This window comes from Protopterus annectens, chromosome 15.part0 (assembly GCF_019279795.1).
Source record: "Protopterus annectens isolate FY-2018-M chromosome 15.part0, PAN1.0, whole genome shotgun sequence".
In the NCBI taxonomy this organism is placed as follows: Eukaryota; Metazoa; Chordata; order Ceratodontiformes; family Protopteridae; genus Protopterus; species Protopterus annectens.
Window position 1 is genome coordinate 643,641,882 of NC_056749.1, and position 26,818 is coordinate 643,668,699.

General features: G+C 35.0%; 2 long non-coding RNA genes across 2 annotated transcripts in view; one reads left to right on the forward strand and one right to left on the reverse strand.

Moving 5' to 3' along the window:
• Positions 1–26,818, forward strand: part of LOC122789972 — an 843,188-nt gene that overhangs the window by 624,955 nt on the left and 191,415 nt on the right. The gene's annotated exons all lie outside the window — the stretch shown is intronic.
• LOC122789973 overlaps positions 1–26,818 on the reverse strand; it is a 67,071-nt gene that overhangs the window by 21,054 nt on the left and 19,199 nt on the right. The window lies entirely within an intron of this gene.

Below are 26,818 nucleotides of genomic sequence, written 5' to 3' on the forward strand. Positions count from 1 at the left end.
GGGATTTGATTTATATACAAACACACACACACACCTGGGAAAGGCTGGCACAGGTTTACTAGCCATACCCTCTTGTGCCCAGACTATAAGGTAGTTATCACTGCCACCAACCAACTCTTTATCAGCTACTCTAAGGCCCTTACCAAAGGGTGTCCAAACTTACTGTGTAATGTTACTAATAATCCAAATGGTAGTTTGACCAAAAGCAAGGCTATTTAGGAGTGGTCTGTCCAATGTCACCAAATACATATGCCAGTACGCTAAGAGCTTAAACATGTCTTATAACTATCAGCCACAGAGATAGGTTTAAATATATTTAATAATAAATAAAAGAACAAGACTATACTTAATAACAAGCACAGTTACTTCAGAGTTCAGAATCACAGGGAATATTTAAAAACAACATTGCAGGACAGTCTCAAATAAATGCAGAAAACATCTAAAGTAATCTTTATTATATTCCTATCTTAATCTAAAAAAGATACTATACGCCAAGTTTCACCTTATTTTCTTGAAGTTTTGTAAGTTAATCTTGTAAGTTCCAGCAGGGTATGCTCTGGTTACATTCTTGAAGCTCAGTACTGTACAAACCCTGTTCAACATACACGTTTGTACCAGTAGTTTAATATACACATAACATATAGTTCTGTTACATTTGTAAGAGAAGCTTATGAATCATACTGATATTCACAAATGGCATAATTATTTACAAAATTCCAGAAAGCTGGGCTGGGAGTGTCACACTTAGTATAAGCAAATGTTTCACTTTTAGTCAATATCTTATATACTTTATTAAATATAACTATATGTTTTTTCCTTTTTCCTTTGATCTTTCCTTTCTTCCTTTATTTTTTTCTTGCCCACATTTTTTCTTCTTCTATTTTAGTTACTTTATTTATTTAGACAAGCATTATTTTCATATATATATATATATATATATATATATATATATATATATATATATATATAGGTCTAGGACATTTCACTAAAAGTCAAATTAGTGTGCACCTTTCACTGAAAGTTCATTTCACTGAAACTCAATTCACTGAAACACATTTCACTGAAACACATTTCACTGAAAGTTATATATCACCTTTTCCCTACTGTAGTGCAACCCAGGAGTTAGTATATATGTAGTAAGGGGGTGTGGGGGGCACATCCCCCCACATTGGGGGGTGTGGGTTGCGAAGCCCCCCACATATTTTAAATATTTTGAAATATATACATGGATACTTGCAATTCCAATATATTACTGTTTTCTGAACATAATATATACTTAAAATATGTGGGGAGCGGTGCCCCCCACCCCCCCTCCTTACTATATATACTAACTCCAGAGTCGCACTACAGTGGGGAAAAGGCAATATATAACTTTCAGTGAAATGTGTTTCAGTGAATTGAGTTTTCAGTGAATTGTGCTTTCAGTGATTTGTGTTCAGTCATTTGAGTTTCAGTGTAATGTGTATTCCGTGAAATGTCCTAGACCCATATATATATATGTGTGTGTGTGTGTGTGTGTGTGTGTGTGTCTATATATATATATATATATATATATATATATATATATATATATATATATATATATCGGTTCACTTTATAATCCTGAAATATCAAATTTCAGAATTTTGAGATCATAAAGCCGAAAACTTAGAATCCCGAAACCCCAGAAGTATGAATTTTAAAATCACAAATCATACACTAATCATACACCACATACACATACCTTTCCCCAACACACAAACACATAAACCTACACTACATACAAGTAGGGGCAAGCCCTCCTGCACCCTCCACACCCCCTACGTAAATATACTAACTCCAAGGTCACACTACACAGACAAACACAAAAACACCACCACACATCTACATTCCCCTCGCACACACACATCACAGTCACAACACCCCTGACACACACTAAAGCCCGTAACCAACACCCTTAAACATAAATACTTACCTGAACTTTCACCTATCGATTCACACACTACAATACCAGAAGCACTACTTCAGCATCTCCGGACTTCGAGATTTTGAAATTCTCGCTTCTGGGGTTTCGGTATTTGGAACTTTTGGCTTTATAATCTCAGGATTCTGAAATTCAATATTTCAGAATTTCGTGATTATAAAGGGTTCCTATATATATATATATATATATATATATATATATATATATATATATATATATACATACACAGACACACACACACACACACACACACACACACACACACACACACACACACACACACACACACACACACACACGTATTGAGTGGGGTGTTTGCTTCAATGCAAACCATATTGAACTATGATGTACTTTATTTTTTATTGATTTTGATTTATCTCCATTTTTGTCTTATGTATGCTTGTTGAGTGGATGTTGTACGTTGTTCATGGTGGTATTGGATCATGCTTGTACTGGTGGTGCCAGTGTGTGTTTTGCTTGGGTGGCCTTATCTGGGATCTGGCAGTGTGCAGTTTGAGTAGGTAGTTGGATTTGTGGCATAGACAGTGAAAGAGGTGGTGTGCTGTTGTTTATTGTCTGCAGAGTGGCTTTTTCCATGGGCAGCTGTATGACAAGATTTTGTGCTCTTGAAATGAGAAGCCTCATTTTGTCATGTCTCTTGCTCATGTTAGATTAAGAGATGTTGGTTCGTTTGTGGTTAGTGTGTTGTTCATAAGCCATTTTTTGATGCTTATATTTTAATTTACCATTGTCAGATGACCATTGTCAGATGTTGGTTTCCCATTTTCCCGACATAGATGTCAACTGATTGGTCTCTTCCTTCTTGGCTGTGTTGGTGCTTACAGATGACTAGTGAGGAAATGTAGTGACATGGAATCAAAAGGTCAAAGGTCATACTAGTGAAGGAGGTAGTAAAAGTTAATAAAATAAACTTTTAAGTTTAGATTAAAGTGAATGCTATTAACCATCCCTACTGGCTGTTCAGCTCTACATAGAGTAAGTTTGTCATTCTGAATGTTTATCTTGGTGGGCTTGTTTCACTGAGAAATGTGAAATCTGCAGTCATTAGATACTAGTACTGTATACCTGTTGTTCATTTTATGCAGAGACACTCAGAATTCATTTATAGGAATAATGCCTTTATTTATTTTTTGTGTTGTAATCTTGGAGCTCATCAGATTTGAAATATACATATTTTGTGATATGTTTAGTTTGTTGTAATTAAATGCATTCACAAGTGTTTTGTATGGGGGCAATATGGGTGTGCTGTTTGACTGATTGCTCACTGTCATGCAGTACTCAGATGGAGGTAGGGAACGTTGGGCTTTGTTTTCCTGATTACAGGAAGAATACAGAAGAGACCTTAGGATTTAATCCATTATGTAAACTGATATATTGAAGTTATGGGATGAGTTGTTAGTTTTAGACACAGTATCAGCCTTATTTACTCTTGACTGATTGCCTTTTACATACTTTCATTATGGGAGTTGAAACATCAGTCCTGAGTTAGCCGCATCTTTGGTATGTCTCTCATGGAATTTATGGTTTTCTGGGTCTTTCTGGCAAAATAATGAGGATTATATTGGTTGGGAAATGATAGGTATTTGGATTTCAAGTTTCATGTTTTTTTTTGTGAAAATGCAATCTAAAATGAGATCCCTGTTCTAGCAATTTTCCAAGTATATAGAAGCAGGGTTTGAGTTGTCTCCCTGTTTTTGAGGCTTTGTTCTGTTATTATATTTAACTGTATCTGGATTTTCTGTACTATGAGGTTGAGACATACATGGCTAACAACATTCAGATGGTTATAAAGTACATAAAAATATATTATAGCAGAAATACTCAGTTTCCATTAGATGCATATTCATATTAATTCATAATTTTATCTTAAGGCAATGTGAACACTAACACCAGGAACTTAGACTTATGTTAATCTAAATTGTATAATGTTATAAACATGTTCTTATGGACACATTATAAGTTTTGTTTATGGCTAAATATATTGGTATTGCATTATTAAGTAAAATAGATATAAAAGGGGAGAAATAGTGACTGTCTTAAGTTACCAAGCCAATCTTTATGACTTTATTAGTTTCATTTTTAAATGTTTTCTTCCATCAAATATAAAAGTAATCTAATATGTACAGTATGGAAATATGTATCAAGTAAAAAAGGTTGATGCATTTTAATATTAATATTATAAATTATTTATATGATTAGTTTAGTTCTGTGGTTTCGTAGTACTGCATTATGCATTCTTTTACATTATATGTCTCACTATACACAGACAATCTAATATAAAATTGAATAAGAAATAGTATTATAAAATCTGAATTTGTTGTATGAGAGTGAATAGCAGAGTTGTGGGGCAGGGAATAAGTAGGTTAAATGGTGGGGGATGCAAAAGAAGTGACATAACATGTTACATTTTAATGTAGAAATAATAATTTACATACATGTCATTTAATGATCAGCTAATGTATAATAAATGAAGTCTAGAATTTTAGATCTACATTTGCAAAAGTAATAAATGCAAATAGTTCAAATGGGTAACCCCATGTTAATTTATACTTCTGTTAGTTCATTTTTGAAACATAACATAAAATAATTATTAATTAAAACTCACTATTCAATCTAATTTAATAAACAACCTTTACATGAACTAAACATTCAAATAGAGAAAGAGGGGATTAGTTTTGGGTGGAAAAACTTAGAAGATACATTTGAATAAAGATGCTATTCAAATGAGCAGTATTTAACCTCAAGAAATGTGTGAGTTATTTTACATTTTAAAGTTTAATATTTAATTTTATAATTATTAATGCCTATGATTATTAATACTTTGTGTTCAACTGATAACCATACAAATTTATCAGTTTTATTTATAAAAAAAGTTAGGTATTAATTTCTGTGATATTTTTCTCTGTGAATACATGACTAAGAATATTTCCACTGATAAGTTGTATATGACGTTTGTTTTGATCAATGTAAATGGTTTAAACAATGGTTGTAAGAGGGGTAGTCTAAATACATATTTAAAGATCTTTAATGCTCATGTCTTATTCCTACAAGAAACACATCTATTAAAAGAAAACATTAATAGACTTAATACAAACTATTATTCTGTTCTTGCTAGTTCACACTACTAACAAAAGAAAAGGGGTTTAGTGATTTTATAGAGAAATGCAGTTTTAATGCCTATAATGATAAAACTGTCATGTTTTGTCTTGTAACACTGGAAATAAAAGGGAGATTATACACTTAAATTAATGTTTACTGGATTCCAAGATTAGGTGTTAAAGTAGTTAAACAACAACTTAACGAGATGATACAGTGTTCTAAGGGAAGTATTATATTAGCTGGGGACTTTGATTGTATCTTAAATGATAGTGATATTAATGCACCTAACAAGATTTGAAATACAGCATCATCTAAAGCATTAAAAGATTTCAATGATATGTTTAAAGTTAAAGATAGTAACACATTTTCAGAAGTAAATTCATTATTGTTTACACATTGTTCACATAAATATGGTACTCGTTCTAGGATCAGTAGAGTATATGCTTCTATTGATATGCCAACAAGACCAAGAAAACTTAAAGTTCTCTCATATCCATTATCTGACCATACTGCTGTTACCTTTGTAATAGAGATGAATGCCAAAACTATTTCTATTAGCAGAATTCCATCATATATAACTAATTTAAAAGAATTTAAGGAATTCTTCATCAATGAAATTCAAGTCTTTATACATATAAATTCAACTGATGATACATCTGAAATTTATATGTAAGATTCTCTAAAAATCTTATTTATATGGTAAAATTTTATCTTGGTACATAAATAAGGAAAAAACAATGGGATAACAAAGTAGTAGAAATACAAGCAAAAATGGATAAACTTACATTAGATATTTAAAAAGGTAAAAAAAAAAGCTAAAGGAGAAACTTAATGAGACAAAGAAATATATTTAGAGCTAGTAAATCCTAAAAGTATGATTAAATTGGAGAAGATTAAGATGAAGTCTAATTTTCTGAACCCTAAAAGTCAGCACAAACTAGTGAATAAAACAAAGAGAATTATTAAATCTAATCAAAAAAGTTATATCCCTGGAACTAAAAAGAAAGTTACAGATTTAGAAGACACATTAGAGACACTTAGAACTCATTTTAGTTCAATTGATTAATTTAGTTCAATAATAGAACCACAAAATACAATAAAGTCATTATTTAAAAAGCACATCAAAATAGATTACTAAAAGATCAGGTAAAAATAACAGATAAACCTATTTTAATGCTGAACTTAATTTCAAATCATAAACTAAAATTAAATAAAGGTCCTGGGAAATGATAGTCTTATTTTAGAGCTATTTTAGAGCTATATATAGTCTTACCTAAAGAATCGTTGGCATTATTATTAAAGGTGTTTACATTAAAGAATTAAAAAAAGTTTCTCCATTTTGAAAGTATACACTAATTTCACCTGTTCTAAAATAAAATAAAGATGATAAAGAATGCTCTTATAGACCAATTTCCATATTAAATATTGATTATAAGATTTTTATGGCAATATATGGTAATAGAATTAAACACTTGCTACCTTTATTGATAAATGAGGATCAAACTGGATTCATTATGAATAGGAATTCATATGACAATTTTAAAAGAATACTTAAAATAATTGATTACATTAATACTACAAGAGAAAGGTTAAGTTTAGACAGCAATAGTTCTTTTGATTCAGTTAATTGGGATTATTTGCTATTAACTTTAGAGGAATACAATTTTTCAGATAGTTTTATACGATTAAGATACTATATGAAAACTCTTCTGCTTGTATAAAATGGATCATATATTTATGAATCAATCACAGTTACTAAAGGTATGAAACAAGGGTGTCCACTGTCATTATTACTTGCTTTAGTAATAGTATCATTTGCTAATTGTATTAGATCCAGTCCTAATATTAAAGGGCATTCAATTCAATAATCAGTTAAAATTACAAAATTCAGTTATGTGCAGATGACATCTTGTTAAGTTGAAATGATTTTAATTGTTCATTACAAACATTACTTGAGAAAAATTGAAGTTTTCCAAAGGATATCTGGACTTAAATTCAATAAAAATAAAACTAAGGTATTACTTATAAACTGTAAAACACAAGATATTGATGATAGGTTCTCCAAATATATAGTTTTAGATAACATGATTGGGAAATCTGTGGGTTATGTTATCATATAGTATAAAATATATATAAATAAATAATTACACTAACATTCTAAAAAAATCTGACTTCTTATAGATAAATGGAATAAACCTTTTTAAATGGAAGAGAGATTTTCTTTAATTAAAATGATTATTCTTCCAAAGTTATTATATCTTATTCAAGCTATTTTGCTTCCCCTTCCTAAGGAATATATGAGACAATTTAATAAATTAATGCTAAACTTTTTATGGTTTCCTAATAAACCTAGACTAGCATTAAGTCATCATCTAATGGATTGGATGGTAGGTGGTATTGTACTTCCAGATATAGAAATATATGTGCTATCATCCTTTAATAAGACAATAATGTTATGGTTAAACTCTAATTATTCTGCCAAGTGGAAAAAAAAGACAAGAAATAATTTGGTTAAAATCAAATTATTCAATACCAAATCAATACACTAATATATTATCCATTAGCTTTCTATGGCTGGTAAGGGAATATATTCCTGAGAGTAAAAACAAATGTATATGTTCCAGATACATAACAAAAAAATTAAGTATAATTTAAAATTTTTATAAACAAAAATCCACAATTTAAAACATGGTCATTCATATTATTTCTTATAGCTAGTACACAGAATAACATTATCACTTTTGATATCTCTAAAATGACCGATACACACACACACACACACACACACACACACACACACACACACACATATATATATATATATATATATATATATATATATATATATATATATATATATATATATATATATATATATATATATATATATATATAGCCTGGCACAGCATTTGCCCTTGGATATGCTGTTGACCACATGCATTTTGCTGCAATAGAAGGGTGTTGCACTATTATGCTTCCCATGATTGCACATCACATGGTTTCCATAAAGTGCAGCATTGTGGGTTAGTTATTTTTCACTTCTAGATTCAATCTGGAAAGTAACTATGGCTTCTTCAAGAACCAAATGTAGCAGGATTCCTGCATGGTGCAACAGGAAAACCAATATTTTGCTTAATTTATTGCACATGCAACACTGTGAGTGTCTGCTGGGGGACATGTATGAGAGTACCTTGTACAAAGTGCATACCTGCCACTCACTTGTCAGGGTGGTGAATGATGCCAGGGACCTCATCTGCTATGGTGAGCAATGCCTGTGCAGGTATATTGATCTTAAGAGTTTCCGCAATAAGCTTGTCCATCAGTAAGAGGAAGAGAAAGTTTGGGAGAGACAAACTGACTACTTTAGTAAGGATGATAAATCCTTTGTCATGTTACATTAGACCTTATTGTACAGCTGCAAGCTGTTCCTGATGTGTGTGTGTGTGTGTGTGTGTGTGTGTGTGATTTAGCATAGGAGACCATCACAGAGAACTGACTTACCTGCAAGAAGCAAGACAGACTGTTTAGGAATCAGGGTAAATGTATTGTATTGTAGTATATATATCCATGTATCAGGGTTAATGTATTATATTGTATTACATATACATGTATCAGGGTAAATGTATTATATTGTATTATATATACATGTATCAGGGTAAATACATTATATTGTATTATATATACACATATCAGGGTAAATGTATTATATTACATCCAGACGTGTATACCTATGCTTCACCTGCTTATCACAGCACTGCCTAGTTTTGCATTTCTATTTGAAATGTAATTGTTGTGCATTTCTTCTCTGATTATATGGCTGATGTGTTTTAAATGCGTTTGTAACTGTACTACTGATATTACTTTTACCAGTTATTCCTGATATTGCCATTTTTATGCCAAATGTAATGATGACCTTGAGTGTATAACTGCAGTTAAATTGTTTTTCCCCCTCTGTAGTACTTTAGCATTTTGTTGTCTAGTGGCTCTTAGGTATGTGAATACCACTGTATAAGTGCTCACTTGATCTTGTTTGACTCCCATTGCATAACGAATATGTGTTTGCACCACTATCCCTCACCTTGCCATGTATTCCTCGCATAGGATAAATATGACAACTGCTGTGTAGCTGGATAATTTTATATTTTCTATGTGCAGTAACCATAGTGATTACACTCCTATATACCCACTGTTGAACTCAAGTACCCTTAGAATGAGTTAGGAATGTTCTATATGGCAATGTGTTAACTTATACCACAAACCTCTGCATTTACAACATTGTGTATGAAACCACTATATAAACTTATTTTCCATATGATTGCCATTTCATTAGTGCAGTTTATTTTTTTTCTCCCTTGCTTCATGGACTATTGCACAGGTGCTGTTCATCATCCATAACCTGTGCCACTATCCATTACAGTGGTGATGGGCACAGCCAATCATATAAAAAAAACAACTGTGAAAAACCACACAAAACTGAAGTTGCAGCAGATGAAACAATATCAATTTCAACACACCAACGGACCAAAAAGACTTATAAAAGCACATAATTTTATTCCATAAATCTCACAAAATTCAGAGTTGAGCGCTTTTTTTCCAATCTGGAACTTCATCAGAACTCAAAAGACTTGTTGTTGTTGTTGTTGCAACTTTCGGCTTTTCCCGGTTAGGGGTCACCACAGCGGAACTCCGGTCCGCTAATGATTGGCAGTAGATTTTTACATACCGAGTTGCCAGCCCTGACGCACAACCTTCAAAGAAGGTAGGCCCATTCACGCATGTCTCCACACAGAAGACGCTTTAGCTGAAAATCGAACAGGACAACGTCATACTGTGAGGCGACAATGCTACCGCAGTACATACAATGTTTAAAAAGCATTTTAGAAAATCACATGTTTAAATCATCCAATAAACATCACTTGAACTCTTATTTGCTTTAATTTCAACACAGGGAGTATAGATAAACTATCGTTTAGACTTGGATGTTGCGTGACATTTAACACAATCTGCCATTTCAATGCAGCCATATTCAAATGCTCATCTACTACGCTCCCTTGAATGTCCCTAACCACCTTTTACATGACCATGAACTTAAAAGTTTGTGAAGGATTTTGTTTGATGTCTCTATACAGAGCATTGGTTAATTTACAATTCTTAATATCTGCACAGTGCTTGCATATATGTTCACATAACTTTCTTTTGGGTTTTCCTATGTAATTACTACTACATACCATGCACTGGGCCAGGTAGACCACATTTTTGGTGTCACAACTTTGCCTCCCTTTCACCCTGTACATCACATTTCTTATTAAAAAATGATCACTAACCAAAATACAAGGACACTGATTACAGTTTCCACATTTTTTAGTTCCATCCTTAACTCTACTGGAATTTTCAACTGCACCACCACTTTCCAAGATCTGAGGTTAATCCAGAGGGATTCTTGGAGGAAATAAAGGGGGAAGTTATTGGAAAAAAACAAAATGGAGTTTTTTTGCCCCTTTTGAGTTCAGAAGGTGAAGTGTTTGGTACAAACAACACAGACGAATGTTTTGGAAAAAACAGTTTGTTTCCAATTATAACTTGGATAGCGGGACTATTAAGTATATCATAGCAAAAAACTGGTATATTTTTGCAACTGATTCAGATGTATACATTAAGTTAACAGCACGGTTAGGCAACAAACCATTCTTTGTATATAGGAAGGGGAAGTCATTCAAACAGATCTTGGAAAGTGGTTGTGTAGCTGAAAATTCCAGTAGAGTTACGGACGGAAGTAAAAAATATGGAAATTGTAATCAGTGTCCTTGTATTTTGGTTAGTGATAATTTTTTAACAAGAAATGTGATGTGAAAGGGAGGCACAGTTGTGACACCAAAAATGTGGTTTACCTGGCCCAGTGCATGGTATGTAGTAGTTATTACATAGGAAAAATCAAAAGAAAGTTATGTGAACGTATATACGAGCATTGTGCAGATATTAAGAATTGTAAATTAACCAATGCTCTGTATAGACACATCAAACAAAATCCTTCACACTCTTTTAAGTTCATGATCATGTAAAAGGAGGTTAGGGACATTCAAGGGGGGGTAGTAAATAAGCATTGGAACATGGCTGAACTGAAATGGCAGATTGTGTTAAATGCCACACAACATCCAGGTCTAAATGATAGTTTATCTATACTCCCTGTGTTGAAATTTAAGCAATTAGAGTTCAAGTGATTTTTATTGGATGATTTAAACATGTGATTTTTTAAAATGCTTTTTAAACCTTTTATGTGTTTTAGTCTTTTGAGTTCTGATGAAGTTCCAGATTGGAAAGAAAGTGCTCAACTTAGAATTTTGTGAGATTTATGGAACAAAATTACATGCTTTTATAAGTCTTTTTGGTCCGTTGATGTGTTGAAATTGATACTGTTTCATCTGCTGCAACTTCAGTTTTGTGTGGTTTTTCACAGCCAGTCATATCCCCAAGTATTTATATCACCCCTGCAGTGTTGACTGCATTTTTCCCTTTCCAGGGCATATGATATGAAACTGTACCACATCATACTTCTATTTTCTTTTTGTCTATTATCTTCCTCTTATTATTTCTTCTTTGTTGCTTTGTTTCTCTATATTTATATTATTTTATTCAGTAAAGTCATTTATGGACTTAGATGTGGTGTAGCAGTGACCAGAGTGCACTGGACTGGTCTCTCCATGAACCACTCAGTCTTCAGCAGTCCTTAGGCTAGCCCGCCTACATGGTGATGACATGGTGGGCTTGCTGTTGTTGCTTCTCTGGAAGGGGGCATAGACTCCTCAGTCTGGAGTGACACAGATGGGGGTCCTTTCATGTCCTTTTGGGTTGCTCAGTGGGAGGTGCAGAGGCTGGTTAGGACTGAGATGGTGTACTAGCTTGAGACCCAGACTGGCATCCTGGAATACATCCTCATATGACTGGCAACTTCACAATGAGGGGGTTTCATGAAGTCTTTTTAATAAGAGCAATATTATATTTTCTGCCTGCTACACTTCAAAAATGAATGATCCACTGTTTTAAAAGTTGCATCAAAAATACAGCATGACGTGCAAAATAATGTAGATCCATGCAAAACACATCTACTTTCTTGGCTTTAAAGCTAAAAGCAATCACTCCATTTAAAATATAGTTAAATACCAATGGGTCTTGTTCAGAGAATTTTAGAAGAAACTCAATCCATTATAGAGATGTGGACTTAAAAAAGGATCATAACCTAGAAAATTGCAGTTATAAATTCACAGATTGCAACATTCCAAGATTATTTAGCTTGAAACATTTCTAGTTGGTAGTCTTGTTTAGACTAACAAATGTAAAATTATAAATATGTTATGCTGCTCTAAGAAAAGGTCAGAACAATATCCATTTATTTATAAAATAGCGCACATAAATATGACACAAAAAGTAAAATACGCACATTAAAATTCAAGATGCATCTGTTTCATTTGTTTGGATCAAGGAACAGAATATAAGGGCATTTAACAATGAAGTCTTCCAATCACATTTCACAAAACTTTTATTAGGAAATCTGAAACTATTTGGTATATGTAGCCCTTTATAGGAACAGAACAGATTACTTAAAATGGTAAGCAACAAAGACACAAACTTTGTAAAAGATCTAAACATATTTTTGTCACCATCCATGTTGTGCAATCAAAAGAAACAATTCTACTTCAGTTACAACTTTTTACCAAAAATATCCAAGTTGAGATGTTTGGCAGTATGGATAAGAACTTAAATATATGAAGTAGTTTTATAACAATATACAGTTAGATCTCATGTAAATTAAATTACAAATAAAATCATATATATACACCCCTCTTATTCCATTTCTCTTTTGAGTTTTCTTGTTGGAACTAATTATTATTAGTTTTTTTTATTTTTTAAGAAGATATTTTAAATATATAAAAGCACATCAAATGGAAAATATATTCTTTCTTTTTTTCAAATAAATCTATATAGCTACTGTAAACAAGGAGCTCATAATTTTGCAACTGTTTGGAAGCTGAATGTTTATTCACTAGTATTTGCTTTTGTTTCAAAGTGTTTTCTTTTCCATTTTACACATTTGTTAACCAGCTAAGACAACTGGACACAAGCTTCCCTTTTCAGAGGTGACCTGAGAGAGCTGTCTGGTCAGGACATTTGCTCAGTGTGACTTATTCACAGAGAAGACAGAGTTGGAGGAATCCATTCTGTACCTCTGACAAGAATCTGCTTGTTAACCTCTCAGAGCCACAAGTCATTCACATTTATTATTTTAAAAAGTGGAAAATTAGCCTTTCATAGTGAGATCCATAGATGTTCAAAAGAAAATTCCTCTGAAAGAGCCTGAGCCATCCTCCCAGAATGATCAACTCCCGGCATGTTTTTCCATTGTTATAGTTCCACTGTTTGACTGCAGTTGTGTGAACCATGTTTTACCCTTAATGTCTGTTTTCCCTTTTCTCTAATGTTTGTGGGAACATGGAGTCAGTACACATGAGTAAGGGGGTTGTGAGGGAAAAGTCTCACACATGGTCATGCAGGGGAGCTTGCTCCTGTAGAAAATAACTAGGAATATTCAATAGCATATAGTGCACTAAGTAAACCTGTTGGAAACATATTTGCACAGTGCGATACATGCTTCTCATTCAGTGGCTGCTGTATCACTACAGTGCTATACAGCTGCATGTAGGAATCACTAGTGTGGTCTACCAAATAATGTCACCAGGGGCCACAACTTAAGCAAATTAGCCACATCTGATTTCCTGGAACTTTAGGATCAAAACAGTGAAGTACAGTGACTTAAAAACAAGCTACACACTCTTATTTTTGAGAAAAGTGATAGGAATGTAGACTGTCTTTTACAATGTATACCTACAGTTGTCTATGTCAGAAGGGAGGCAGTAGAAACGTACTGCAAGGTGTAGGTATGTGTGTGTGTGTGTGTGTGTGTGTGTGTGTCTGTGCGTGCATGTATTTAGGAATATGATTGGGCTACCTTGGCATCTGTGACTGCATATCTGTGTGAGTATGTGTGCATGTACTGTATTGTTTGTGTGGCTGTGCACATCTGTAGCTGCTTGTGTGAAACAATGTTGTTTGGCTTGGGTGGGGGATCATTATTATCAGTTATTATTGCACATATTCTTGAGGCCATCTGATCTTGGAGTATGGCACTGCTGTGAGACTGCAGTTGTGTTAATCATGTTTCACTCCTAGTGGGTGTTTTCCATTTCCCTGTTGTTTGTCTAGGTTCATACACACTTACTAGGCTACTGATTTGTGATGATCTTAAGAAGTCAAGTTCTGCATTCCTATAGCAATTATTATCCCTTATATTTTGCAATATGCATCTCCAACGATGAGCTGAAAAGTAAATGTTTGGGTAATTACTTGTTTCTCCTGTCCATGAGGGCCACTAGTATTAAAACAGGGGTGAATTTGTTGTTATCCATAATTTTTTCCAAGTTATGCAAGAGTAGAGTAATATAAATATTCTGCTTTATTTGGAGAAGGCAGTTCTAGAAGTGGCATTTTCTGATAAATTCCAGTCACTCCAGAATGTTCTATTAATCTTGCAAAAGAGATTGAGGTCCCTTCAGCAGGTGTTCCTGATACCATCTGACTTCAGAATGTATAATAGGTCTGACAGAAAACAGTCTGTTGAGACTATACATGAGGCAGAGGTTGCATCTCACTTGCCTGCATGATATCACAAGATCTGCAAATTTGCAACCAATTCAAAAAACTCATCCCACCACTGCCACTACCTCCTCACCTTAAATTGGTTTGAACTCCCCAACTACCTCAGTTACCTACAAGTCACCATTGCCCACAAGCTCATCTTTAACCCTACAAACTGCCCATCTCTCGCTGCATCCTTAAAACCCTATATACCCAGCCACCAACTCAGATCCACAAACCAAAATCTCCTTCAGGTCCACAAACCAGCAAAACCTCCTGGCCACCTACTACTGTCCTACTCCTTAGCCAAGCAGTGGAACTTTCCACCCCCCCCCCCACTTTCACAACCTTCCAAACCATACCAATTTCAAATCTCAGCTATTTTCTCATCTATTAGCCAAATGGGAATGCCCATGTTACACTCCAACATAAACCCCTCTCCTCCTCATCTCTTTCTATCCTGCACTGAAATCATTACCATTTACCAATTCTGTTGCTTCATCTCAAACTAAAACTGTCTCACCCTACCAGAGACTGATTTTCTCTCTGCTATATAATGTACTGTACTTTCTATAATCCAATTTTCTGGTACTCTCTCCATGCAAAATGGTCCACCTAACCTGCAAAGGGCTAATAGCTACTTGTTTTAATGTTTACTTACAAAGAGCTTATTTGACAAAAATGTCTTTTTCTGCAAATGTTCAGTTTACCCAATCTCCAAAAGGGCTAGTAACCTTCTGTTTAAATGTTAACTCACTAAAAGCTTATTACATAATGTATTATATTTCTGTAAATGTTTTAATTGTTCTGTACACATCTTTGTTATTCTTTTGCAACATGTAATATGTAACGTGCAATATTTGGAGCTTTTCTCGCTGGACCTCCACTGAAAATGAGCTCTTTATGACCCAGTGGACTTCCCCAGTCATCAAACTTAAATAAATAAATAAATAAATAAATAAATGAAATACTCAGAAATTAGACAAGGCTTTGAGATGGTTTGCATAGTTTTCATGCTTTAGGCCTTTGATTTTTTTTTTTTTAGTGCGGACGCAATTTCATTCCAGCTGTGATAAGTGCTTGGACAGGTAAATATCAAAAGGGGCATTACACTCCATGATTGGCATAATCACTGCCAAGCACAGAGGAGTTATTACATATCTGGATCTGGTCACCATACCCTTAGATATTGCAATGAAAAATGACTTCCTTACAATAGAGGATATGTGGTAATCAAATATAGTTCGTTGTCAGTATAGGTACCCAGATGTCTAAGTGGGGATTCCTTTTCCAGGGGCTGCTGTATATGTGATAGTTACAAAGGGAGTCATGCTTGGTGAAGTACATAGTTATACATTTCTTGGCATTTAGTTTAACTCAGTAGTTTTGGCACTATTTGTTTAGGACAAGTCATCTTGTGGGATCCTGATGTCCTTGTGAGAGTTTCTGATGTAACCAAGTTTGCAAAATTGATCAGCCATGATCTTTTTACATTAGCTTTGACCTCCAAGAAGTAAATGCCAAACAGAAGTGGTCCAAATACTGAACCCTGGGTCACTCCACTAGTGACAGGATTTTGGAGGTGGTAGAGCAACCCAACCTAATTTCCTGTGTTTTATTGTAAGTTAATTTGTTATAAAAGTAACATAGGGTTAAAACTTAGCTGAGAGAGATTATCTATGATGCCTGACTGTGGAATGGTATTAAAAGCCTTTTCAAGGTCAAGATAGGCAGTGTGCACTGACTTGTCCACATCCATCGCTTGGTGATGTTTTTGAAGAACTATATTAAGGTAAGTATGCAGGACCTGTCCTTGACAAATCCAAGCTGGGCTGGGTCAAGAGTCTGTACATCACCTATATCCCCATTTCATTAGTTCTGTAGTGATCCTTTCCATAGTAGTATATTTGATACTGGTCAGGCTTATGGAACTATAGTTACTTGGGTCTGTTATAACCCAACCTTTGTGGAAAGGGTTGAGTATTACTGTCTCTACCCCATTTCTCTGGCTCATATCTTGTTTTCAGACTAATGTTGAATAGACTTTGTAGGGGATCTGGCAATTCATGTTTCATGATAGCCAGTAGGTAGTCTGTTATGTTAGCCAGCCCCATATATGTAGTATTCTTGGCCTTAGAGAGTGTCTTGAGAAATTGTTCTTGAGAGATTTGAAGGGGATGTAGATGTGGGTATTTGATATGAAAATATTAGAGGGGAAAGAGGAGTGAAGTTGGAGTTGAATTCATCCAATAGTAGATTGGCTATGTCCTCTTGTCTTGGAATGTGACAGCATTATTTATTAACTCTGTAGAGTGCTAGCATTGTTTCTGAGATTTTTAACATATTTAAAGAAGACTTTGTTGTTATATTTTGCATGGGTGGCTATTTTTACCTAATATCTGGCTTTGGTTGATTTGATCAAGATGCAAGAGCATTTTTGGCTTCCTGAGAATTGGTTTTATTTTTGCAAGCAATTAATTATGTTATAGATCCCATTTATATTACTGTTCCACCACAGGGGTTTATTTTTGAATTTGGAATTATACTTATTTCTGTGGGGGCAGATGCATCCATGCAACTATTTACACATGCATAGGACTTTACAGTGAAGGATTCTGCATTTGTAGCATTAGAAGATGGATCACTAGGTGGAAGGGGCTTTTGAATTTAGTAGCTTGGCCTTCACATAGTCTCTGAATACTGTATTGCAGGATGCCTATAACTTCAGTCTTAAGGTGAATGTGACTGACTTGTGGTCAAATTTGACAAGGGAAGAAGTTACAATAAGTTGGGAGATGTTGTCCCATATTGGTAAGGACCAAGTCCAGGATTTTATCTTCCCTGGTTGGAGTGTGGACTAACTTGTCCAAGGAGTTTGCATTGATGAAGTCCACAAATCTCTAGGCATACATGTTTGTGGCTGTATAAGTTTCCCAGTTGACAGTGGGATCATTGAGGTCTCCCAGGAGACAATGATGTTTGGCATAATACATAGGGACTCCATACTGGTTTGGTAGAAGGTATGAACTGAGGAGGACAGAGGGATCCTCTAGTTAGCTATGATGTGGTAAGGGGTTTTGTTTACAGTAAGTTGGATACAGTGGTGAGATTTAAGAATATAGAGACACCTCCACCATTAGTGTTTACATCTAATGCGTTGGGTCTGTACCACTGATAGACGACACTTGAAACCCCCCACTGATGGCATGCTTTCACTAGTCTTGAACCAGGCCTCTGTGACAATGCATATATCTACATTTTCCAGGGCGAGCAGTGCTTGTTGGATGTAAATATTTTGTTAAGGCACTTACTCTTGAGCAAGAATACCCTAATGTTGTCTTGATCCTGTTTCATTATGTTGAAAGCTTTAGAAGGCTGACTTTACCTAAAAAGGCAATGTGGGAGTGGATTAGGATTTAGTGAATCTATGGAAAGCTTGGGGAAAAGGTGCAGGCCATCCCTGGAAAAACAATTTAGACTGTCTGTCACCTCATCTCAGGCTGATACATGTTGTATCCTTTTAGAATGACACAAGAATCTTGGTCAACTGTTGAAGGAAACTATCTTTTGTTTGTATTGCAGCACCATTCTTGGTGAAGGTAGAATACTGCTCAAGGTTGGGGTCATATCTGCCATAGACACTTATCTGGAGAGCTATATCATACATCTGTTCATGGAGTCAAGGGGGTTCCTCTCCAGTCATTTACACCAACATCTACACTGACTGTGGACTTGTGGTACAGGGACTTGATTGCATGTGTGATGTGGTGAATCCTGGCACCTGATAGACATCTGACCATGGCCATCTCTTTGCACAATTTGGTAAGTGATGTATCAGTGTTTTGTCACTATGGAGTCATATATGTTGAGGATCTAGATATGAGTGGTGGTATGCCTATTGGGCATTTGGACTAAGTCTGTGTGACTCCGGGAAGTATATTTCAAGGTGGGTGCTGCCAGTTGGGTAACTTATAAAAGGGTAACATATTAAAGGAAACTCTGTATGCTGCATAAAAAAAATAATAATAAAACAAGCACAAAAATAGCAGTCAATTCACTTACCAGTTCAAAGCATTCCTTCACAGCAAACTTGATTTTTTTATTTTATTTTGTTTGTTTATTTTTGAGGCAGAGACCATTCTGTACATTCTTAGATTGATTTGCTGTCAGTAGTAAGGCAGTTCTTACTTGCTTTACACCACTCTCATGTCCCAGTTCCAGAGCCATACCCTGGGATTGCAAGTTGAAACTCTCTGTTTGATTCTCCCTAATCTCCACAAAAGTGCCACTCCCACTAAACACCACAAAAGACCAACACTTAAAGGGTGCAAATATATATCTCACCATCACCAAACTTATAACTTGCTAATTTTATTCTCACCACTGAAAGACCATAGGAAGCAGACGTAACCCTGACAAAAAATAGAATGACAAATAATTCCAGCCCTATAATTTCGCTATTTACACAATCATTCATTTCACTATCAGCACCCTAAAGTACTCGCATTTCCTCAGTAAATGCTTCCTGACAATATTTATTTATTTATCCTTGTTGACCATGTCAGTCTCACTATGCTGATGGTATCTATTCATGGAAGAAATGAGGTGGTATTTATACTACTGTGGCAAATTTGGTCAGGGCAGCAAGGAACTTCCACACCCCTTTTCTCTGTGGAGCTGCTAGATGGTGTTGGAAAGCAGCTATAGCAGCAAGGAAGCGATCTAAGAGAAGTAGCAGCTTGGAAGGAGAGAAAAGCTACGGAGGGTTTGAAGGTGGAAAATGAGAATTTGGAGAAAAAAATTGTTTGCTATGGAGTATCAGAATGCAGCTATAAATTCCCGTGTGTTGGATGATACAGATGAGCATGAAGTAAGTGAGCCCATTGGAGTGATGCAGATAAGAGAACAAATCTCAGGAGGCCTTACAGATGATGTTCTAATGAAAATAATCAAGCAAGAAGATCCCGGCGACAGTTCTGCTGTTCATGGGGTGGGATGGAAGATAACATTTTTGGATATGCTGTGGATGGTAATGTGTCAGTAGAGAATGCATAATTTAAAATGCACGTAGCAGTGACAGAAAGTAAAAGCAGAAAGTAGTAACAAACTAGGAAGAAGTTCAGTTTTGAGTCAGCAGATAATGCAGCAGCTAGAACATATGCAGCAGTGACAGTGGGTAGAAAAGGAGAGTAGTAACAAACTGTAAGTAAAACTGTTTTTAAAAAGAAGAGAATGTCAACTATGAGAATAAGAGAAAAAAACTATGAGATTGTAATAGATATTTTGTATGGGAAAATGTGGTAACTGTTCTGGAATTTAAAGCTCAAGAAATTCAGACTTTTGTACATACAAGGACACAGACTTTTTGTTACTTAACATCTGAAACTGAGGTCAGCCGCAGTGGTGCAGCGGTAGCGTTGTTGCCTCACAGCAAGAGGTTCTCCCGTTCGATTCTCGGCTTGGGTTGGGAGTGCCTTCTGTGTGGAGTCTGCATGTCTTCCCCACAGTAGATTGGGCGTTCGAAAGACATGCGTTGAATGGGCATGCCTTCGTTGAAGGTTGGGCATCGGGCTGGCAGCTCGACCCCATAAAAACCAACTGCCAATCATTAGTGGACTGGAGTTCTGCTGTAGCAACCCCTAACCGGGAAAAGCCAAAAGACAAATAACATCTGAAACTGAAGGACTCATGATGAAGATTCTGGAACTGTATAACAAAAAGGACATTTATCAATGGGACTGTTGTTTTTTATCTGTTAGTAATTTAAATGTTAAAAAACGTTACTTAGCAGTTTAGAACTGATGAACTGGAAGAAGATGATGTTAAAAATGCAGGCACAGTTTGTGTAAAACAGTTAACAACACTGTGAAATTCAGATGGAAAAAAACTATAACATGCAGGTTGGAGGTTAGAAGCTATTTTGAAATGTGAAAAAAACATAGTAAAACATTTGTCAGGTTTTACTGTTGTGATGAGCCATACAGGGACATCAGGATATGCTGGCCAACCTAAACCATGTTTCTTATGTGAGGACTTTCCTCATTTAATTAATGATCATTACTAGATACAATGCAACCAGTGTGGGGAGAAAGGACATACAGCAAGAAGGGCATAGCTGAATAGAGGTTGTGTAAAAAAATACACTTTTGGATGGATTGGCAAGTGCAAACAGTAAATAATGAAAAAGAAGAGAAAGAGAAAACATACATAAGGAAGAACAGCAAAGGGCTGGGGGAGGGTAAACTAGGTGAAGAAAAAACGGTAGAAGAAAAAATATGTTGGACAAACAGGAGGAGAGAGGTTGGTAGAAGGAATTGACACTAAGATTTTTTTTAAGTTCTAGTCAATGAAAAATATGATTCTGAGGATCAAAGATTATTTGCATGTAAACCTAGGAAAAAACATTCAATAGGAGAAAGAGTGAAAAAAAAAATATTTCCTCCAAACATAAATAAGAAACAGCAACAATTTTAGAGTGCTTTCTGTAAATGTGAATATTATTATTAACACTGTAAGAAGGATGGGGATACTGGAATGGTGTGCTAAATGTGATGTTGATGTTATTCTGTTAGGGGATATAAGATTCCTGACAAGTGAAGAAAGACTGCAAAATTGTGGGGTGGAAATATAATATGGAACTTTAAGAAGTAAAAGTTGCTCTGAAATGGCTGTGTTGTGTAAAAACAGTGAACGTACTAGATATAAAATTAGTAACGCTGGGGAGGTTATCTGTTGCGGATATGAGGAGGAGAGAACATGTGTACAGAATACTAGCATTAAATGCATATACAATTAGCAAGGAAAGACAAAATATGTTAATCAGATAATAGACTATGTGGTGGTTAACATAAAAATGATAATTGCAGGGGATTTTAAAGTGCGATTTAAGAGGAAGACATAAAAAGGGTCATCATCTTCTTTTGGCTGTTCAAGTTAGGGGTTGCCACAGTGGATCATCTGTTTCCATTTCTTCCTGTCCTCTGCATCTTGCTCTGCCACACCAACCACCTGCATGTCCTCTTTCACCACATCCATAAAACTTATCTTAGGCCTTCCTCTTTTCTGTTACCTGGTAGCTTCATCCTTAGCATTTTTTTCCTATTATACTCAGCATCCCTCCTCAGCACATGTCCAAACCAACATAATCTTGCCTGTCTAGCTTTGTCTCCAAACCTTCCAACCTGGGCTGACCCTGTAATATACTTATTCCTAATCCTGTTCTCCCTCGTCACACCCAGTGCAAATTTTAACATCTTTAACTCTGCCACATCCAGCTCTAACACCTGTCTTTTTGTCAATGCCACTATCTCCAACCCATATAACATAGCTGGTCTCACTACCCTCTTGTAGACCTTCTCTTACTGCTACTCGTCTGTCACATATCACTCCCAACACTCTTCTCCACTCACTCCATCCTGCCTGTACTCTCTTCTTCACCTCTCTTCCACACTCACCATTACTCTGAACTATTGAGCACAAGTATTTAAACTCATCCACTTTCACCACCTCTACTCCTTGCATCCTCACCATTCCTCTATCCTCCCTCTCATTCACACACATATATTCTGTCTTAGTCCTGCTGACCTTCATTCCTCTTCTCTCTAGAGCATATCTCCATCTCTCCAGGGTGTCCTCCACCTGTTCCCTACTCTCACTACAGATCACAATGTAATCTGCAAACATCATAGTCCACGGGGACTCCTGTCTGATCTCGTCTGTAAAAAGGGTAATATGTATAAAATACAGGAAGTGATAAAATGTTACAAATTCGCTGCATGGAACAAAAGTAAATGGACTTGTAGAAGGGGAGCACTTAGATCTGAAATTGATTATTTTGTATTATCTGAAGGCTTGGAGGTAGCACATGGTAATACAGTGGTGACAGGCTTTTTCAGATCATTTAGCAATATGGATGGAGTTGATGGAAGAAAGGAAGTATATTAAAATAGGAAATGGAATGAAAAGATAAATGAGAACTAGTGAAGTGAAATCGGAGAGTGGGAAGTATTGCAATTATGGCGGGATCATATAACTATGAAGGATTTCTATAAAAACTGTTCTGAGTGGTAAACTGCAATTAAAAAGAAGTATAGAAAGTTTTGGTTTTCAGTGGGAGAATGATGTAAGAAAGGAAGAGAAAGTGAATGCAAAAATATAGAAATATATTAGAGAATTTAAAGAATTCAGTATTATGATATGGAAAACAAAATATATTAAAATCAATAGAAAAGGTATTAGTGTTAGGCAGATATATTATTTACAAGGGAAAATGAAACATGTAAAAAGAGCAGTAAAAACACTAGAGCAAATTATATGTATTGCAATGCAGCATGTGGAAAATATGTATAAGCATGAAAAATAAGAGAGAACAAAAAGTAACATCATTTTTACAAAACATGTTAAGAAAGAATTTGAAAATAAAATTACTATTAGTGAATTGGATGAAGTACTTAAGTATATGTTGATTCAGTGTCAGGCCCAAATGGTATAGGGTATAGAATGTATGGATGGGCAAAAAGGGTATTTTGTAAATGTACCGAATGAATGGCTAAAGAAAGGTTTTATTTATGAAGAGCTGTGTAGTAGTGTAGTGGGATATTAAAAGTTATATTGAAGAAAGATGAATGAAATAAAAAGAGAGAGAGACTTCTCTTGCTAATTAACACAGATTATATTTTTATAATAAATACAGAAGAGAATGGAAGGAAAGATGAGGGATACTATGGAAGCAAGTATACATGGTCTTAAAGTGAAGAGATGTCAAGAATTGTTACTGCTTGTGAGAGAAATTGTGGATGATGTTATAAAAAAAGGATGATGTGGAACTTATGGTAGGCAATAGCAAGGTATTTAATACAGTAGGGCATGGAGCTTTTTGGGATGTTATACAGAAGTATGCAAGAGGTAATAGAGTTAGGAGTGTGTGTTTGTCAGTATATCTGAATGATAAAGTGAGAGTGTTAATGAATGGGTGGGTGAATCAAGAAATATGCATGAAGTGTGGTATAACACAATGATGTTCCATGAGTGGAATATTGTTTGTATTGCTAATGAATGAGATAGCGAGTGAAGAAGCTTATAATATGAAAGATGATAAATGTGATGCAGAAGGAGTTGCAGTTGCTAAGAACAAAGTATGGATCAGAGTAAGGTTGGATTGTTTGAAAGGATGTTTAAAGGAAATGAGAAAGGCCTTGAATAAAAATAAAAATATGGGGAGGTGATGTGGTGAAGATGTGGAGACACATTTTTCATTGAATTGAGTGTCTTTGATGGGAATAAAATTAGGAAAATTATATAGCTATGATGTAATAGGAAGGATTGATAAAATAAATTAAATATTGTCTTCTGTGGAGGACATATAGATTAGGAAAACAGTTCATCTACTTAATTTGGTATTATGGGAAAATAACATATGTCAAATGTTCACATGTGCCCAGTAAAATACGAAGAAGAAATTGTGCAATTGGTGTTTTCTTTCATATGAGAGTCAAGATTAAACTCGGTGAAAAGAGTTGTGTTGCATGAGTGAAGATGAAGGGGAATTGGGGTTACTAAATCCAATTGGTTATTCTGTTTCTTCAAACTTGTGTAGAGTATTAAAGTTGGTAAAGGAAGAGAATGATAATTTAACAGTAAGGATGTTTAAATGTAAGTATCCAACATTCTGGGAGATGATATGTTGGTAAAGGAAGATAATGATAATTTAACAGTAAGGATGTTTAAATGTAAGTATCAGACATTCTGGGAGATGATATGTTGGTAAAGGAAGAGAATGATAATTTAACAGTAAGGATGTTTAAATGTAAGTATCAGACATTCTGGGAGATGATATGTTGGTAAAGGAAGAGAATGATAATTTAACAGTAAGGATGTTTAAATGTAAGTATCCAACATTCTGGGAGATGATATGAGTAAGAACAAAAGAAAAAATATGTGAATGAAAAAAACTATCAAGAAAAATGCTATCATGGGAAATAAGCATCGATGATATAGAAAAAGATAAATGGATGTGGTATAACGATGTGACTAAGCATTATTATTATGTAAATCCACGGGTATATTTACCGGAAGAAAAGATTGAAGCCATTATTAAAGTGAGGAAAAAGTGGTGTTCTAAGATAGAGTAGCAACATGTCCTATGGAGACTGCTAATAGTTTGTTTATTGTGATGAGAGAAAGTCAAAAGAAAATGTATTTTTGAAATGTAAAAGAATGCTGAAACACTGAAAAAAAGTGTGAAGAATGTTTTTTGAAAATATTAATGGCATACATAATATGCTTATGTATAAATATTATAAGAAGCATAATATGTGAGAAGGGTAGATAAGAATTTATTTTATGTAATATGGGTTATTTGGCATGAAAGACTGAATGAAATTTTATTTAATGTGAAATGGATTTTGGCAGATATATTGTAAAAAATCAGATTATAGTTATGGAAGAAAGCATGAGGATCAATTATGGAAGAGCAATGAAGATATTTTAACAAAAATGAAATATTTCAATAAATAGAAACATGTATATATATATATATATATATATATATATATATATATATATATATATATATATACTTGTAAATATGTTATGTTGTGTTAAATAAAGGAACTACCACCAACTCAAGCAGATAGGACCTTGGTTTAACAGCTCATCTGAAGGGCGATGCTCTCATGAGTGCAGCACCCCTTAATGGTGCACTGCAATGTCAGTAATCCAATCACCTGCAGTGGGACTAGAACACACAGCCTTCTGGTCTTCCAAAACCAAAGGCCATACCTCTAAACTGTCCAGATTTCTGCAGCATGCCCAGATTTTTACCTCATATTTTAGCCTGTTCCTCTTAAATTCTGTGGTTTCTGGAAAATCATTAAGTTTTGAAGTCATTAAATAATGACATGCTTTAGGGTTTCAGACTTGATATTGTTAAAATAATGCAAGCAAACACAAAACATTTTCTGCTAACAACTTTCTAAGTTTACAAGAGGAATTTTTAAACTCTGTCCCGATTTTGGGGACTTTGCCCTCCCCCAAATTATTTTTGGCTTTGTCCAGATTTCTTGAACAAAGAGTTTGAGAGGTATGCCATAGGCTAGTGTAGGACCTTCTTGCACCACTGACACCTACAGTCCTCACTCTCCCTCCGTTTCTTCACTTCCCCATACTCTGACTTCACTGTCCAAATTTCAGTGCTTCCTCTCATTCTATCCACAATTATAACATTCCCCCCAGTAATGACCCTCCAAACTTACAAAAGGCCACAGCCACCTAACCTTAACACTTTATCCTGTGCTCTATTCAATGCTAAAGGTACACATAATGAGCAGGAGTGTACCAGCGCCTTTCTAACCTCACATTCTCCTGATGTATTAACTATTACTTAGGGTTCAAAAATGATCACAACCACATTCTCCATTTTTCCCAGGATACAGCTACAGGTAAGACTGCTGGTGGTATGATACTCTTAAATAACTCCACACCCAATGTTTCAGTAGTGGCCCAGACCAATCCCTATACAGTTTATGAGACAAACTGGATATTCACTAAATAGCCATGTAATCTATCCTCATACAGTGCACTTGCTTACCTTCCACCAACTGTCATGGTCACAAAATTCAAAACGGTTCTTCATAGCATTCTAGCTCTGTCACCACCTAACAAGTACATCATTATCCTTCATGAGTTTAACCTTAGCTTTCTTGGCCCTATCAAGCATATGTCTGAACTTTTTGCTGGCCTGAAATTACTCAAGCTAGTAACTGAGTCAATCAGACCTAATCGCAAAATAAGTTTCCACTCAGTTTAGACCTCATGATAGCATCCTCATTTCCAACATCTCTTCTATCTCCACTTAACCAACAATCTTCAATCACCACAGCCCTATAACAGTCTGCATATAAAACTTGAAAATTAGATACCCAAAAAAGATAGTCCTCTTCAGGTCCAATTCTCCCCACAAACCTTCCATGCTGCAAGACTAACTCTTCTCCATGGACTGGTCCCCAGTACTTTACCTGACTGACCCCAACATGGTCACTAATCAATTCC